At 32.7% G+C, this 13,237-nt stretch overlaps 1 non-coding gene across 1 annotated transcript; it reads right to left on the bottom strand.

The window, feature by feature from the left end:
- Nucleotides 1-12,817: 12,817 nt before the first annotated feature.
- On the bottom strand, nt 12,818-12,886 carry LOC144239007 (small nucleolar RNA SNORD56). The gene has a single exon (XR_013337285.1). It is a non-coding gene; the product is annotated as a small nucleolar RNA SNORD56 (small nucleolar RNA).
- Nucleotides 12,887-13,237: the final 351 nt, after the last annotated feature.

The following is a 13,237-nucleotide window of genomic DNA, read 5'->3' on the forward strand; positions in this document are numbered from 1 at the left end:
CTCTTGACTATTCTGGCAAATAGGTTTATTGAAGCACAATGACACATTTTTATTAATATATTTTCTGTGGCTATTTTTGAAGTACAATAGCAGAGTTGACTTGTCACAATAGATACCACATTGTAAAATTTAAAATTTTTGGTATCAATTCCCTTTACAAAGATGTTTGTTTACCTCTGCTCTACAGTCTTTTAACAGGATCAAAAGTCTACACAAACTATTATTCAAAATCTTCAGCTTATAAGAGCCAGAATGAGTCAATTTACCAACACCCAGCAAAATGACACTCATTCTCAAGGGAGACGACAATCAATGGTTGTCAATCCAAAATGACCTAGATACTGGATTTATCAAATTAAGATATTAAAGTAGCTATTATAACTATACTCAGTGATGTAAAGGTAGCCATACTTATAACAAATGAAAAGACAAAGGTTTTCAGCAAATTACACACAAAAAAGAAAACACATAAAAATTTTAGAAATGAAAAAGATCTGAAATAAAACTTCAGAGCATGGTCTGAAGAGCAAAATAAAGATGATGGAAGAAAAAGTCAGTAAACCTGAAGTGAGATTATGTCAAATTATTAACTATGGAATAAAAAGAGCAAAGATAAGGAGAAACTAAAGAAGTATTGAATCTCAGAGATCTATGGTACAATAAAAAAAAAGAAAAGCTCAACCATTCATGTCTATGAAGTTGTAGAATAAAAAGAGAAAGATTAAAAATATACATGAAAAAAATTAGTGCCAAAACCACATGAAGAAATATGGTTTAAGAGCTCCCAAATTTGGTGAATATGTACATTTACAAATTTAAGAAGTTCAGTTAATCTAAAACAGACCACATTTAAAGAAAACTATGCCCATATACATAATAATCAAACCGCTGAAAAGATAATTAAAAATCTAGACAGTAGAGAAAAATTACATATTATCCACAAGAAATGATTACTTAAATACTGTGGACTTTTCATAAGAAACCATGGAGACCAGAAGAGAGGACAACAGCATCTTTAAAACTGCTGAAAGAAAAACAAAACAAAACTTGCCAATCCAGAATACCAAATGAAGAAAAATTAAAAGAATGTGTCACCATCAGACCTACTATAAAAAATATATATATCTTTAGTGTGAAGGGGATTGTTACCAGAGACAAAGTTTGAGAATTGAAAGGAAGAGAAAGAGAAATGTAAACTCTGAGTAAATATAAAAGAGGGTCTTTCTTCTTGTAAGTTTAAAAAAATATTTGGTATTTGAAAGCAAAATTTTAACATTGTCTGTGGTGTTTTTCAGTGTTTGTAGAATTAATACACCTGTCAACTATGCAAGTTGGGAATAAAAGGATCTATATGGTGATAAGACTTCAATATTTCAAATGAAGTGGGAAAATAATTTTAAGTAAAGTGATGAAAATAAAACTTAAAGCATATCTGATGAGTTTTCAAAATCAGTGAATATAATACACTGGGTAATTATAACACATCACTCAACAGTGAATGGGGAATTGGAGAAAGGGTTTTAATTATTATAACATTTCTGTATTTACTCAGAAGTGGTAACATGTAACACTAATAGACATTAAAATTTTGGAGATACATAATCTTTCTGGAGCAACACTAATAAGATAATGTAAAAAAGATGTAGCCATGAAATATAAACTATAAAGAAATAAAAAAGATACTAAATATATATAAATGCTACAAATGACACAGTGAAAAAATAGGCCAACTCCCAAATAAATGATAAAATTATAGAAGTATATCAAACTATATTAATCATCATATGCAACTGAGAGAAAAAGAACTAACTATATCTTCTCTGTAAGAAACCACTTAAAGAAATGAAGCCAACAAGTAAAGTAAGAGGTTGGGAAAAGGTATACCACAAAATACAAATCAAATAAATGCTTGAAAAGACTAATGCTTCTGATCAAGATACAGTAGAGCAGTGACCAAATTTAACCTCCTCCTTGAAAAAAATACAGAAAAAAAAATGAAACAATGGTTTTTAAGATGCAGAATACCAAACAATACAGGATAGTATTCCTAGACATGAGGCAACACACGAACTGAGCTCTATGATTACCCCAGCTTAGTGTCTTGTCCTACTCTTCTCTGGTTACTATATACCACAGACTGGGTGGCTTAAACAACAGTAATTTATTTCTCACCATTCTGGAGACTGGAAAGTTCAAGATCAAGGTGCTGACCAATTTGATTTTTTGTGGGGGCTCTCCCTGGCTTACAGCCAGCCGCCTTCTCACTGTGTTCCCACGTGGGAGAGAGAGAGAGAGCTGTGCTATCTCTTCCTCTTCTTATAAGGGTACCAGCTCTATCAAATTAGGGCACCACTCTTATAGCCTCATGTAACCATTATCATCCCCTGGTAGGCCATATCTCCAAACATAATAACATTGGGGATTAGGGGTTCAACATAAAAATTTTGGGCACCACAAACATTCTGGCCATTATGTATCTTTATAGAATTCTGACCATGGTGTAGAAGGAGAAGCGTATGTGCAGCTCGGCAGTTGAGGTGGAGCTGACAGTTGGCAAGATCAATGTATTAGTAATTATGGGACACAGTACTGAAAAGGAGAGGACTATATAGAGAAAAACTAGAAATATGCAGAGGTCCCCTTCAAGTGCTTGGCAAAGTACTAATTGTGGCTTGTGTATTCAAGCTACCCAAAACTGGAGACAGAATCTCCTGAAGGAAATAGAGGGAAGAGTGCCTGGAATTCACACAAGGCTGAAAATAGTGCCTATTCTCACAAGCCAGACGAAAAATCTTATAATTCAAGGGACATTGAGTACAGTTTTTAGAAAGGTCTTGGTAGTGAGTAATGATCTGCCGAAGAGTAAATGTTAACTCTGATCCAGTCTAACTAATCTTAATAGCAATGCCCAATGGGTTCAAACTGGTACCAAGTAAGTTGAAAATCACTGACCTAGGTAATTCTTGAAGACTCCCGAGGAAGGCACCAACATTTCACTTGGACCTCAGTCTTTAAATAATGTACTTTTTGGGGTGCCTGGGTGGCTCAGTCAGTTAAGCATCTGACTTCAGCTCAGGTCATGATCTCATGGTCCATGGGTTCAGGCCTTGCATCCAGCTCTGTGCTGATAGCTCAGAGCCTGGAGCCTACTTCATATTCTGTCTCTCCCTCGCGCTCTCTGTTTCTCTCTCCCTTTCTCAAAAATAAATAAACATTTTAAAAAATTTTAAAAAATAATGTACTTTTCCTAGCATAACTTGACTCCACAAAGTATAAAGCTAGAAAGCTCTTAAACATATTTTTTTCATTATTATAGAACTTTAGAAATATTAATTAGTCATAAAATAGCATTAATGGCTGATCTCAGTATTTAATGACCACACAGATCATTCAAACTTTGGGTTCTTAACCTCTATATCTGATTATCTTAATGGAGTAGAAAATATTTCAGAATATGCTATTATATCTGATCGATTATATTTAAAAATATTACATTAAATATTTTTTTCAAGGAGAAGCTTTGCTAAAGTGATCTAATTATATATTAGGAAATTAAGCCATTCTATGTAATTTAATAGCTTAATCCAAAATTTTAAAGAGTAGCCAAATGGAATAGTATCTCATTCATAAGTTCAGCATACAAACCAACCAGAGATTTCCACAATTAAGATGATGAAAATTTAAAATGTGACTAATTACTTCTATATACTGTGCCTAATGAGCATAAACAGTTTCAAATATATTATCCCCAAACTGATATTTTTCTCCGAAATAATTTAGATAATGGCAGCATTTCAAGGCCCAGAGTAATAATTGATTTTTTCATCTAGACAGAAAAAAATTAAAGTCAATGATTCTTGTTAAGGTCTTATCTATGCTTTCTAAAAGCAACCTCTTAATTTTACTTCTTAAGAAAACATTAGCCCATGTAGCCATGCTATGGAGAATGTTTAAATCATAGTATAAAAGCAAAGACAAAATTAAATTTCTAAGATCGATGTTTAAGAGGGAAGGCTTCAGTAATATGAAATCATGTGAACATAACAGTTTTTCTTAAAACTGTTGAATTAAGTATAATTATAGAGTTAAATTAGGATTAACTTTTGCTGGTAATTTTCCTTTTACCTTACCAAGGAAATATACTCCTCATTTTATACAGAGTATAGTTTCAGCCTGCTAGAACTAATGAAATTGGTGAATAAACACATATAATGTATGTATCTAGGTTTATTCTTATTGGAATATCTTTTTCTCATGGTTTCAAGAAATAACTTTCAGCTTTGTTTCTTTTGCAGAGCAAGTAGAACTTGCAGAATCTGTTTTGCCATCTTCAAAACAATGTGGTCATTTGGGGGAAAAAAAATCATAGAATTCCTGCTAACCACGATCCAGTATTCTTCCCAGACGTATTAATGAAGAAATGTTTTAGAAGCAACACAAACAAATCAAATAAATTTAACTAGTAAAAAAATTTAATAATTTTTTTAAAGATCTAGAACAGGTTCCAGGATTGCCTGAGTTGAGTGATTTGAATAGAATCTGGATTTGTTTTCTCTGACTCTGTTTCTCTTTTCTGTTTGTGAATTGACTTACTACTAGTTCTTTTATATGAATTGTACATAACTGTCCTCATCCATTATGAGTATGGATTCATCTTCATAACTCTTAATTCAAGGAAAACGAGTGTATGCCTCTGATTAATTTGGGAAATTTAGTAGAAGACTGATTTATCTGGCTAAATTTGGCCTGTGTTAAATCTCTAAGTGTTTGTAACATTACTGTATATACAGGGATAGTTCTGTAATCGGCTTATCTTGCAAAGAGAACAGTAGTCTGATTTATGTGAATTTTAGATTTTTTTTGGTTGTTATTACTTGAGGCTGTTAGGAGGTGCTCAAAGAGGATAATTTGATTTTATTTTTTTAAAAAATGAGTGTTTAATTAATCAATGATTTAACAAACATAATTTTTTGTCTTTATGTTTTTACATTCAAAATTCAGATATTTTAAAATTCAGTTCGTTCAGTTAGCTTCAATAATCACTATTAAGGATGCTTTCATAACTTAGATAATAAGATTCCTTCAATTATTTAAATTACATTTTTAGATTTACATATTTGAGTACCATTTTTAGTATTTTGAACCTCTGATACAACAAACTTACCAAAGAGTTAATTAAAGCAATCAAATATCTGTAGTAAATGTATTTGTTTCCTATAGCACTTTTAATATTTTCCACAAACAAGGTGGCATAAAAACCAGTGTTCTATTGGGGAATCTGTTCATGATCTCTTATAACTTCTGGCTACTGCAAATATTCCCCCTTGGCTTTTGGTAGCATAACTCCAACATTTGCTTCTCTTCACATGACCTTCACTGTATGTATGGACCTACCTCAAAACTCCTTTTTTTTTTTTTTTTTTTTTTTTTTTNTTGCCTATTGAAGTAAAAAGCATGAAGAACCCAAAACAGCTGGGTGGTTTAACTTCTAGTATGATGGGATTGTTGTTGTGTGTCCTTATGGAAGGATTCCTTCTTTTGGAACTAAGACCTCTAGACAAGTAGAGCATACAGTCATGGAGGCATGAAACAAAAGTTTTGCTAGTGGATTAATGGGGCAATAAAGCATGGTTCCACTCCATTTTCTACTCCTTAATTCCTAGAACTGTAAATCCTGGTTATGGGAGAAATTACATCATATGTTGGATGCTGACTTATATACAGCCTCCTGGAGAACATTGCCCCTTCTCTGTGAATATTGCCACCTAACCTAGGTAGTACAGTAACTCAGTCTTCAAAAGGCTGTTCTATCAAGCCAGCTCTTTCAGGAAGACAGGGAACATGGTGTGACCAGTGAATTCAAGAACATGGGCCCACTGTCACACTTCATTTGTTGTGAAGTGAGTTCCTTGAACAGTACTAATATGTGGAGTACCACAACTATGAATATTCCTCTAAGTCCACAGGTGGTAGTTCTGGCAAAAGGATTTCATGAAGAAAAAGCAAATCCATACCTAGATTACTTCAATAAGAACAAAGGGCTGACCCCTTTATGATGGAAGCAGTCCAATATAATCAACCTACTATCAGATAGCTGATTTATTACCCTGGAGAATGATGCCATGTTAGGAAATCATTGTTGATTTCTGCTGTTGACAGACTGGACACTCAGCAGTGGCTCTAGCCAGGTCATTCCTGGTGAGTGGAAGTTAATGTTGTGAACTCATGCAAAACCTTGATCCTTGTCATCATAGCTACTTTAATCATGAACTCATTGAGCAATGACAAGAGTGGCTTGGGAAAGAGGCTGACTGGTGTCCACAGAATGTGTCATTCTATAAACTTGATTACTAAAATACTCCTTTTTTAAGATAACTCTTTGGTGAGCATTTATATACAACACGAATATCTTTATATTTGTGCTTGTTCAGAGAGGTCTATCCACATACCTCTTCCTTAAATTTCCTTGTAACCAATTTTCTAATTATATTCCTTGTCATCAATTTTCCAATTGTCATACAATTATATTCCTTCCAAGTTCCTGATCATCCAGCTAAACTATTTGCTACAGCTTATAAATCAGCTTATAAATCTATATTAGTCAGGGTTCTCTAGAGAAACAGAAAAAGTAGGAGATGATAGATAGGTAGGTAGATGGATAGATAGATAGATAGATAGATGATTGATAGATGGATAATTCTATATATAAACCTAATTGGGCTACAGGTGGCCAAATAGCTGGTAAGGCATTTTTTCTAGTTGTGTCTGAGTGTTTCTGGAAAAAATAAGCATGTGAATCATTAGACTAAGTAAAGAGGACATTCACCAATGTAAGTGGGCATCATCCAATGCCCTTGGACATATATACTCCTAATTCTTGGGGATTTGGACTTGAACCAGGAATTAAATTATTGCTCTTCCTCCAAACACACACTACTTTCAGAACTTTCGACTAAAAAGGGGCTTACACCATTGACTCTTGACTCAGACTGAATTTATACCACCAGTTTTCCTGTTTCTGCAGTTTGCAGATGGTAAAATGTGGAACTTATCAGCTTCCATAATCGCATGAGCCAATTCCTATAACAAATCTCTTCAGATATATCATATTGGTTCTGTTTCTCTAGCGAAACATGACTGAAACAGATTTACATATAGAAAGAGCTTTATTATAAGAATTTGGCTCGCATGATTTTGGAGGCTGAGAAATCTCCAAATCTGTAACTGGCTGGCTGTAGACCTTGAAGAATCAATGTGTATAGTACCAGTCCAAGTCCAAAGGCTTGAGAACCAAGAAAATTACAATCCAAAACAAGCAGGCTCATGACCCGAGAAGAGCTGATGTTTTTTAAGTTCAGGTTCGAAGGCCAAGTGTGACCAATGTCCTAGTGCAAAGCACTCAGGTAGGAAGTTTTTTCTTATTTCAGGAGGGTCAACCTGTTTGTCTATCCAGCATTTCAACTGATTGGATGAGGGGCACTCACATGAAGGACGGCAATCTTATTAACTCAGTCTGCTGACTCAAATGTTAGTCTCATCCAAAAACAGCCTTACAGACATATCCAAAATATTAGTCACATTGCTGCTACATAACTTAACACTCATATCTCAAGGGCTAAAATCACGTATTTTCTTTCCAACATACATACAGGCTGGTTGGGGGCAGGGGACATTATTTCAGGCATTGGTTAACAAATCATACATTCTGGGACTGACTAAAACTTAGCATGCTCTTTTCATAGCTCAAAGAAGCACAAGAAGCTAAGCAAAACTATGGAAAACATTACAGCCTCTGCCCGTGTCATATCCCTTAGCACTCTATTTTTGAAAACCTATAACATAGCTGAATTTAATATCAATAAGAGAGGAGTTATGTTTCTTTCACCCTAGAGAGAGACTGATAAGTCATCTTGCAAAGAGTGTGGCTGTGTAAATCTATTAGAGAAAGGGGGTAAAAAGGAGTAACAATAAGCAATAATATAACAGATAATTAGCATTCTTCTCTATGCTGATTTTGTGTGGAATGTAACTGAGCCTCTGAATTGCCTAGGATCTCAAGCAGCATGTCTGAACACTTAGCTATGGAATGAACCTTAAAATTACTTCCAGTTACTCATTTGATGATCAAATACCTTAGTAACACTCAATTTAAACAATGGATCTAAGAAATAGATGTATGATAATGCCACATCTACAGATTTTTTCATCCAAAATTTGATTACTAATTGATTAACAATGCAGGAACATATTGATTCACAATAGACACTGATCAACTAAAGAATGATACTTTTATCTATCGCCTCTTCCTCCTTTGTCAATCTTACCCAACTTAAATATAAATAAAAAGTTCAGTGGACAGTTTAACACATAAGAAATTAAGGTTAAAGACTAAAGTATGTTTGTACTGTATTTCATATAACTCTAAGTCATTTTTTAGAAAAGGTAAAATATTGATAAATTTTGGGAGATTTGAGATCTTCTGGTATGATAGTAAACTGAAGTCACTATGGTTAATCAGATGTTCATTTATTTCCAGCTTCATACTATCCAATGTCTTTACCTGTTACAGTTGTCTGATTGTCTCTGTGGGGTGTTATTGACTTATAACTTACAGTTAAATTGCTTCTTACATTATTTCATCCTTTAACTTGTTATTCTTACTTATCTTAGGGAAGATATGGAGAGTTCATTGTTAATTAAATACAGATGCGTAGTTACATTTTCATGGTTCATTTAATCAATGTCATGGAAGCAATTATATTGGCCTCTCTTCTATATGAAATAAGAAAAATATCCTTAGATGTTAACGTACGCTCTCTTTTTATTTACAATCATTTGTGGAAAACAAGACATTTCTAAAAATAATGCAGAGAATCTCAAATATCAATAAAGATTCTACAAATCATTGGCTTTCAATAATGAACAAAAGGTGTCACATTTCTCAAGTCTGTCTCTGAAAATAAAGCTTCTTTGTTCCAAATTCTTTCAACTCTTCCCAGTTTATCTTTTTTCTTTATTTTTGAGCCTATATTCTTATTACCATTTATTTGTTGCTTTCCTTTCTATTTCTGAGCAACTGTTTGCAACACAACCTCTTGGGATTTCTTTCACTTTTATAAACTCACCTTTACCCCCTCAGTTCAAGCTTTGCTTTTACTAACCAAGCCTTAAGTAGGAATTTTGGCAATACTGGCTTTTTCTCTCAATTGGACACTATATCCCCAAAGTGTTATTTACCCCCCATTCTTTCTTTTTCTTTTCAAAATAAATTAATTTTTCAGTGATTTATGCTTCTACCTACACTCTATATAATACCCCAGATTTAGTGGTAGGAATTTCAATTCTCTGTATCTAATTAATGCAATTAAGATCATCACTATTAGTATATTGATAAATTAGACTTTATTTAAAAATCCTACTACCATTCAAAAGTTTCAGAATAAGTGAATATTAAGTGAATTAATATCTTCATATCTGCCACCCCAGGGATTATTTTATTCTTTCCTGGATCAGGGTACAAAGATTTCTCTACGGCTTTAAAAATTTTTTGATGATATAATGCCAATAAAATAAATGTATAATGTAATAAGGCTGAACACATTTCATGCAACCACAACTCTATTTAAAAGCTATCTCTAATTGAACTGGATTACAAGAGTTGATGCATGGCTGAATTTTGAAAATATTTCAAAGATACTCATGCATTCACACATGCACACATATATCTCTTCTTGTAAGGTAAAGCTTTGTATACTATCATATAAATTAGTTCCTGGAATAATTTTTAAATATAATCCTTCATGCTTTCACATTTTTTTATTTTATTACATCTATTTTTATTATGATTCCCTTGCATTTCTAGTAGTTTTTGCCTTGTATATTAAGTTCCTATATTGCTTATAGTTTATTGATTTATGGTATTTGTAAAGTGTGCCCTGCATGGCTTTATAATTTTAATCATCTTATTTGCTATTAGCATTACATTACATCTCATCCAAAGTTACTATTGCCATTTCTACTTTCTTTTCCTTTGCATCTGGCTATTAATTCTTAGCTCACTCTTTTAGTATGTCTTTCTTTATCAGTACATTGTTATTGTTTTTGTTGTTATTGGTATTATTGTTTACAAATTGAATAAAGTTCTTTATGTCTCTTAACCCAGTCTATCTTTTTTAAAAGAAAGGTTTAGTTTATTTACCTTTTGAATAGCAATAGGCATATCTCTCTTTATTACTTTAATCTTTATTTTGAATGATTAATTAACTGACTGCTACATATTCTTTGTATATTTTCTAGACTGACCAAATTTCTAGTCATTCTATTGTTTTAACTTGCAAATTTGGATATTATTTCAATATTACCATTTCATTAATTGATAACTTCACTCACCTATTAGAATAGATAAATTTCTGTATTATACTATAATAAAATTTTATGCTTTTTACCCCAACAAAATATACCTTTTCTCCCCTCTATTTGCATTATTTTTCTTCCACTTTTTTTCTCTCAAAGGTACTCTAAATGTCTCTTATATTTTCAAATAATATTTTTTTTCGAATAAAATGTGAACAATGTCATGATATGCCAAGGCCTCTACTTTTCATTAATTCTAATTATAATCCTTATCCTTCAATGTATTACAATATTTCACTCTTTTATTTCTATTTACTTTTACATTATCGATATTTATGACAGTAGTTTCTTCAAATTAGGTCTGTTTGCTTTATTTGCAAGGCATAGGAAGGTCAGCGATTACTAACTGAAATTTAAAGAATGTGAGAACCGAGGATGAAGGTATAAAATAAAACTCAAAAGTCATCTTCAAATTTAAAAGTCAAGTGACATTTTTAAGAGCTTAATCTATTTTAAATTATTACATGAATGAAAACTATCTACAATGGTCCTGAACTTCACTATGACTATTACATTTATTTCTAGATAAAACATGAAAGACTGTGAACAGTCTTGCATGCCTTATCTTTAGAATGATAAAGTTTAAAATTCTAAAGTCCAAAATTAAAATATAATTCATAATATATTGCAGAGTAAAGGAGTATCATATATTTTACATTTTCTTTCTTATATTATCAACAGTCCCTATAATGATAATGCTAAATTTATTTTGTGCTTGCTTTATGCCAGCCATTTTTCAATACATTACAAATTGATTAATTCATTTTGTTGTCTAAAGAAACTGTGAATTAACAATAATTTTATCAGTACTATTTTTTTTTTTTTACATGTGAGAAAACTGACCCACAGGGAATTTAGGAAGCTTGCCTACTTGATTCTTTGTGGCTACTAGGTGCAGAACCCATAGTTGAAGTCAGCAGTCTAGCTCAATATCCCATGCTTTTAACCACTGTTCAATATGGCTGCCTTTTTCTCCCTAAAATTTTAAATTGGTTTATATTATATTAATTACCTGTGTCAAAATTTTTTCTCAAACTTTTTATTATAGGATTGTTTCTTCTGAGTTCCATTTTCTTCACAGGTCTTTTTTTTTTTTTTTTTTTTTTTTTTTTNATATCACATGACTGAAACCTGGAACTCCCTTCATTTATCTTCTGGTTGGAAACAGTTTCCTGGACTGAGCCTCTCTTCGTTTTGTGTTTACTCTTTAGTATTGTTGAAAGCCAGTACTTCTCAGAAACAGCCCATAGTAGATAAATCTTCCCAACCAAGTCACTTGAGGACTTCTGCCAACATACTGGACTAATAGTATAGTTCCGTAAATAATTCTAATTTTAAAATTATTTTTCCACTAAACATATTGTCAGCAGATTTGGTTTCTTCTGAGGTCTCTTCCTTTTGCTGGTGGATGACTGCATTTTCCATGTCTTCATGTGGTCTTTTGTCTGACATCTCTTTAATTGTCCAAATTTCCTCTTCTTATGAGGAGAATTGGATTAGGACCCTCCTAACAGCCTAACATAATTAACTCATTTCTTTAAAGTCACTATCTCCAAATATGGGTGCATTCTGAGGTACTGGGGCTTAGGGCTTCAACATATGAATGTGGGAGGGATAAGTCTGAGTCCATAACAACTGCTAAACAGCATTTCATGGCACGTATGTACCATAGGAGGATTACCATTCCTCTATGTAGGTTGTTTCAAGTTTTTGGCTATTACAAATAAATCTGCTATAAATGTTTGTGTGCAAATTTTGAAAAGTTTATTTATTTTGAGAAAAAGAGAACATGAGTAGGGGAGGAGCAGAGGGAGAAGGAGCGAGAGAATCCCAAGCAGACTCTGCACTGTCAGCCCAGAGCCTGATATGGAACCCCATCTCACAAACAGTGAGATCATGACCGGAGCCAAAATCAGGAGTCAGATGCTTAGGTGACTGAGCTATCCAGGCGCCCCTGTGTGCAAATTGTTATGTAAACATAATCTTCTCTCTGGAATAAATGCCCAGGAGTATAATTGTTGAGTCACATGATAGCTACACATTATTATTATTATTAATTTATAAAATGCATACCTTCAAATTATTTTCCACGGTGACTATACAATTTTACATTACCACCAGCAATATATGAATGATCCAGTTTCTCCACATCTTGCCAACATTTGATGTTGTCACAAGGATTAAATTTATCCATTCTGATAGGTGTTTAGTGATATCCAACTGTGATTTTAATTTGTGTTACCCTATTGCCTAATGCTGTTAAACACTTTTTCATGTACTTGTTTAACACCACAATATTCTTTTTGGTGAAAATTCTCTTCATGGCTACGTTCATCTTCTAATTGGTTTGTTTGTGGGGTTTTTTTTTCCTTTCTTTAACCTCCTTTTTTTTCCTCTTTTTTCTTCACTCAGACCCAAAGTATCAATATTCACTAAGAAAACCACTACTAGAAAATATTGCCATCATTTGTAGTTTTTTTTTCACTATTGATTTTGAAATGTCTTTATATATTTTAGATACCAGTCTTTTGTCAAATACTTGACTATCAATATTTTAGTATAGTGCTTGTTTTTTCATCCTCTTTAAAGGGTCTTTTACACAGCTAAATTATTGATTTTTATGGTGTCCCATTGCATGCACTCTTTTCCTTGTATGGATTATATTGTAATCCATAAAATTATAAAGTCAAACAATTTCATTTAGTCCTAAATATGGGTGTTTCACTTCTGTGCTTTCATCCTAAAATTTTTATAATGTTACATATCACATTTTAGATTTATATTAAGTCTGTTATCCAATTTTTGTATAGAATTTGAGATTAAG

This window comes from Crocuta crocuta, unplaced genomic scaffold (assembly GCF_008692635.1).
Source record: "Crocuta crocuta isolate KB4526 unplaced genomic scaffold, BGI_CrCroc_1.0 scaffold479, whole genome shotgun sequence".
Classification (NCBI taxonomy): Eukaryota; Metazoa; Chordata; class Mammalia; order Carnivora; family Hyaenidae; genus Crocuta; species Crocuta crocuta.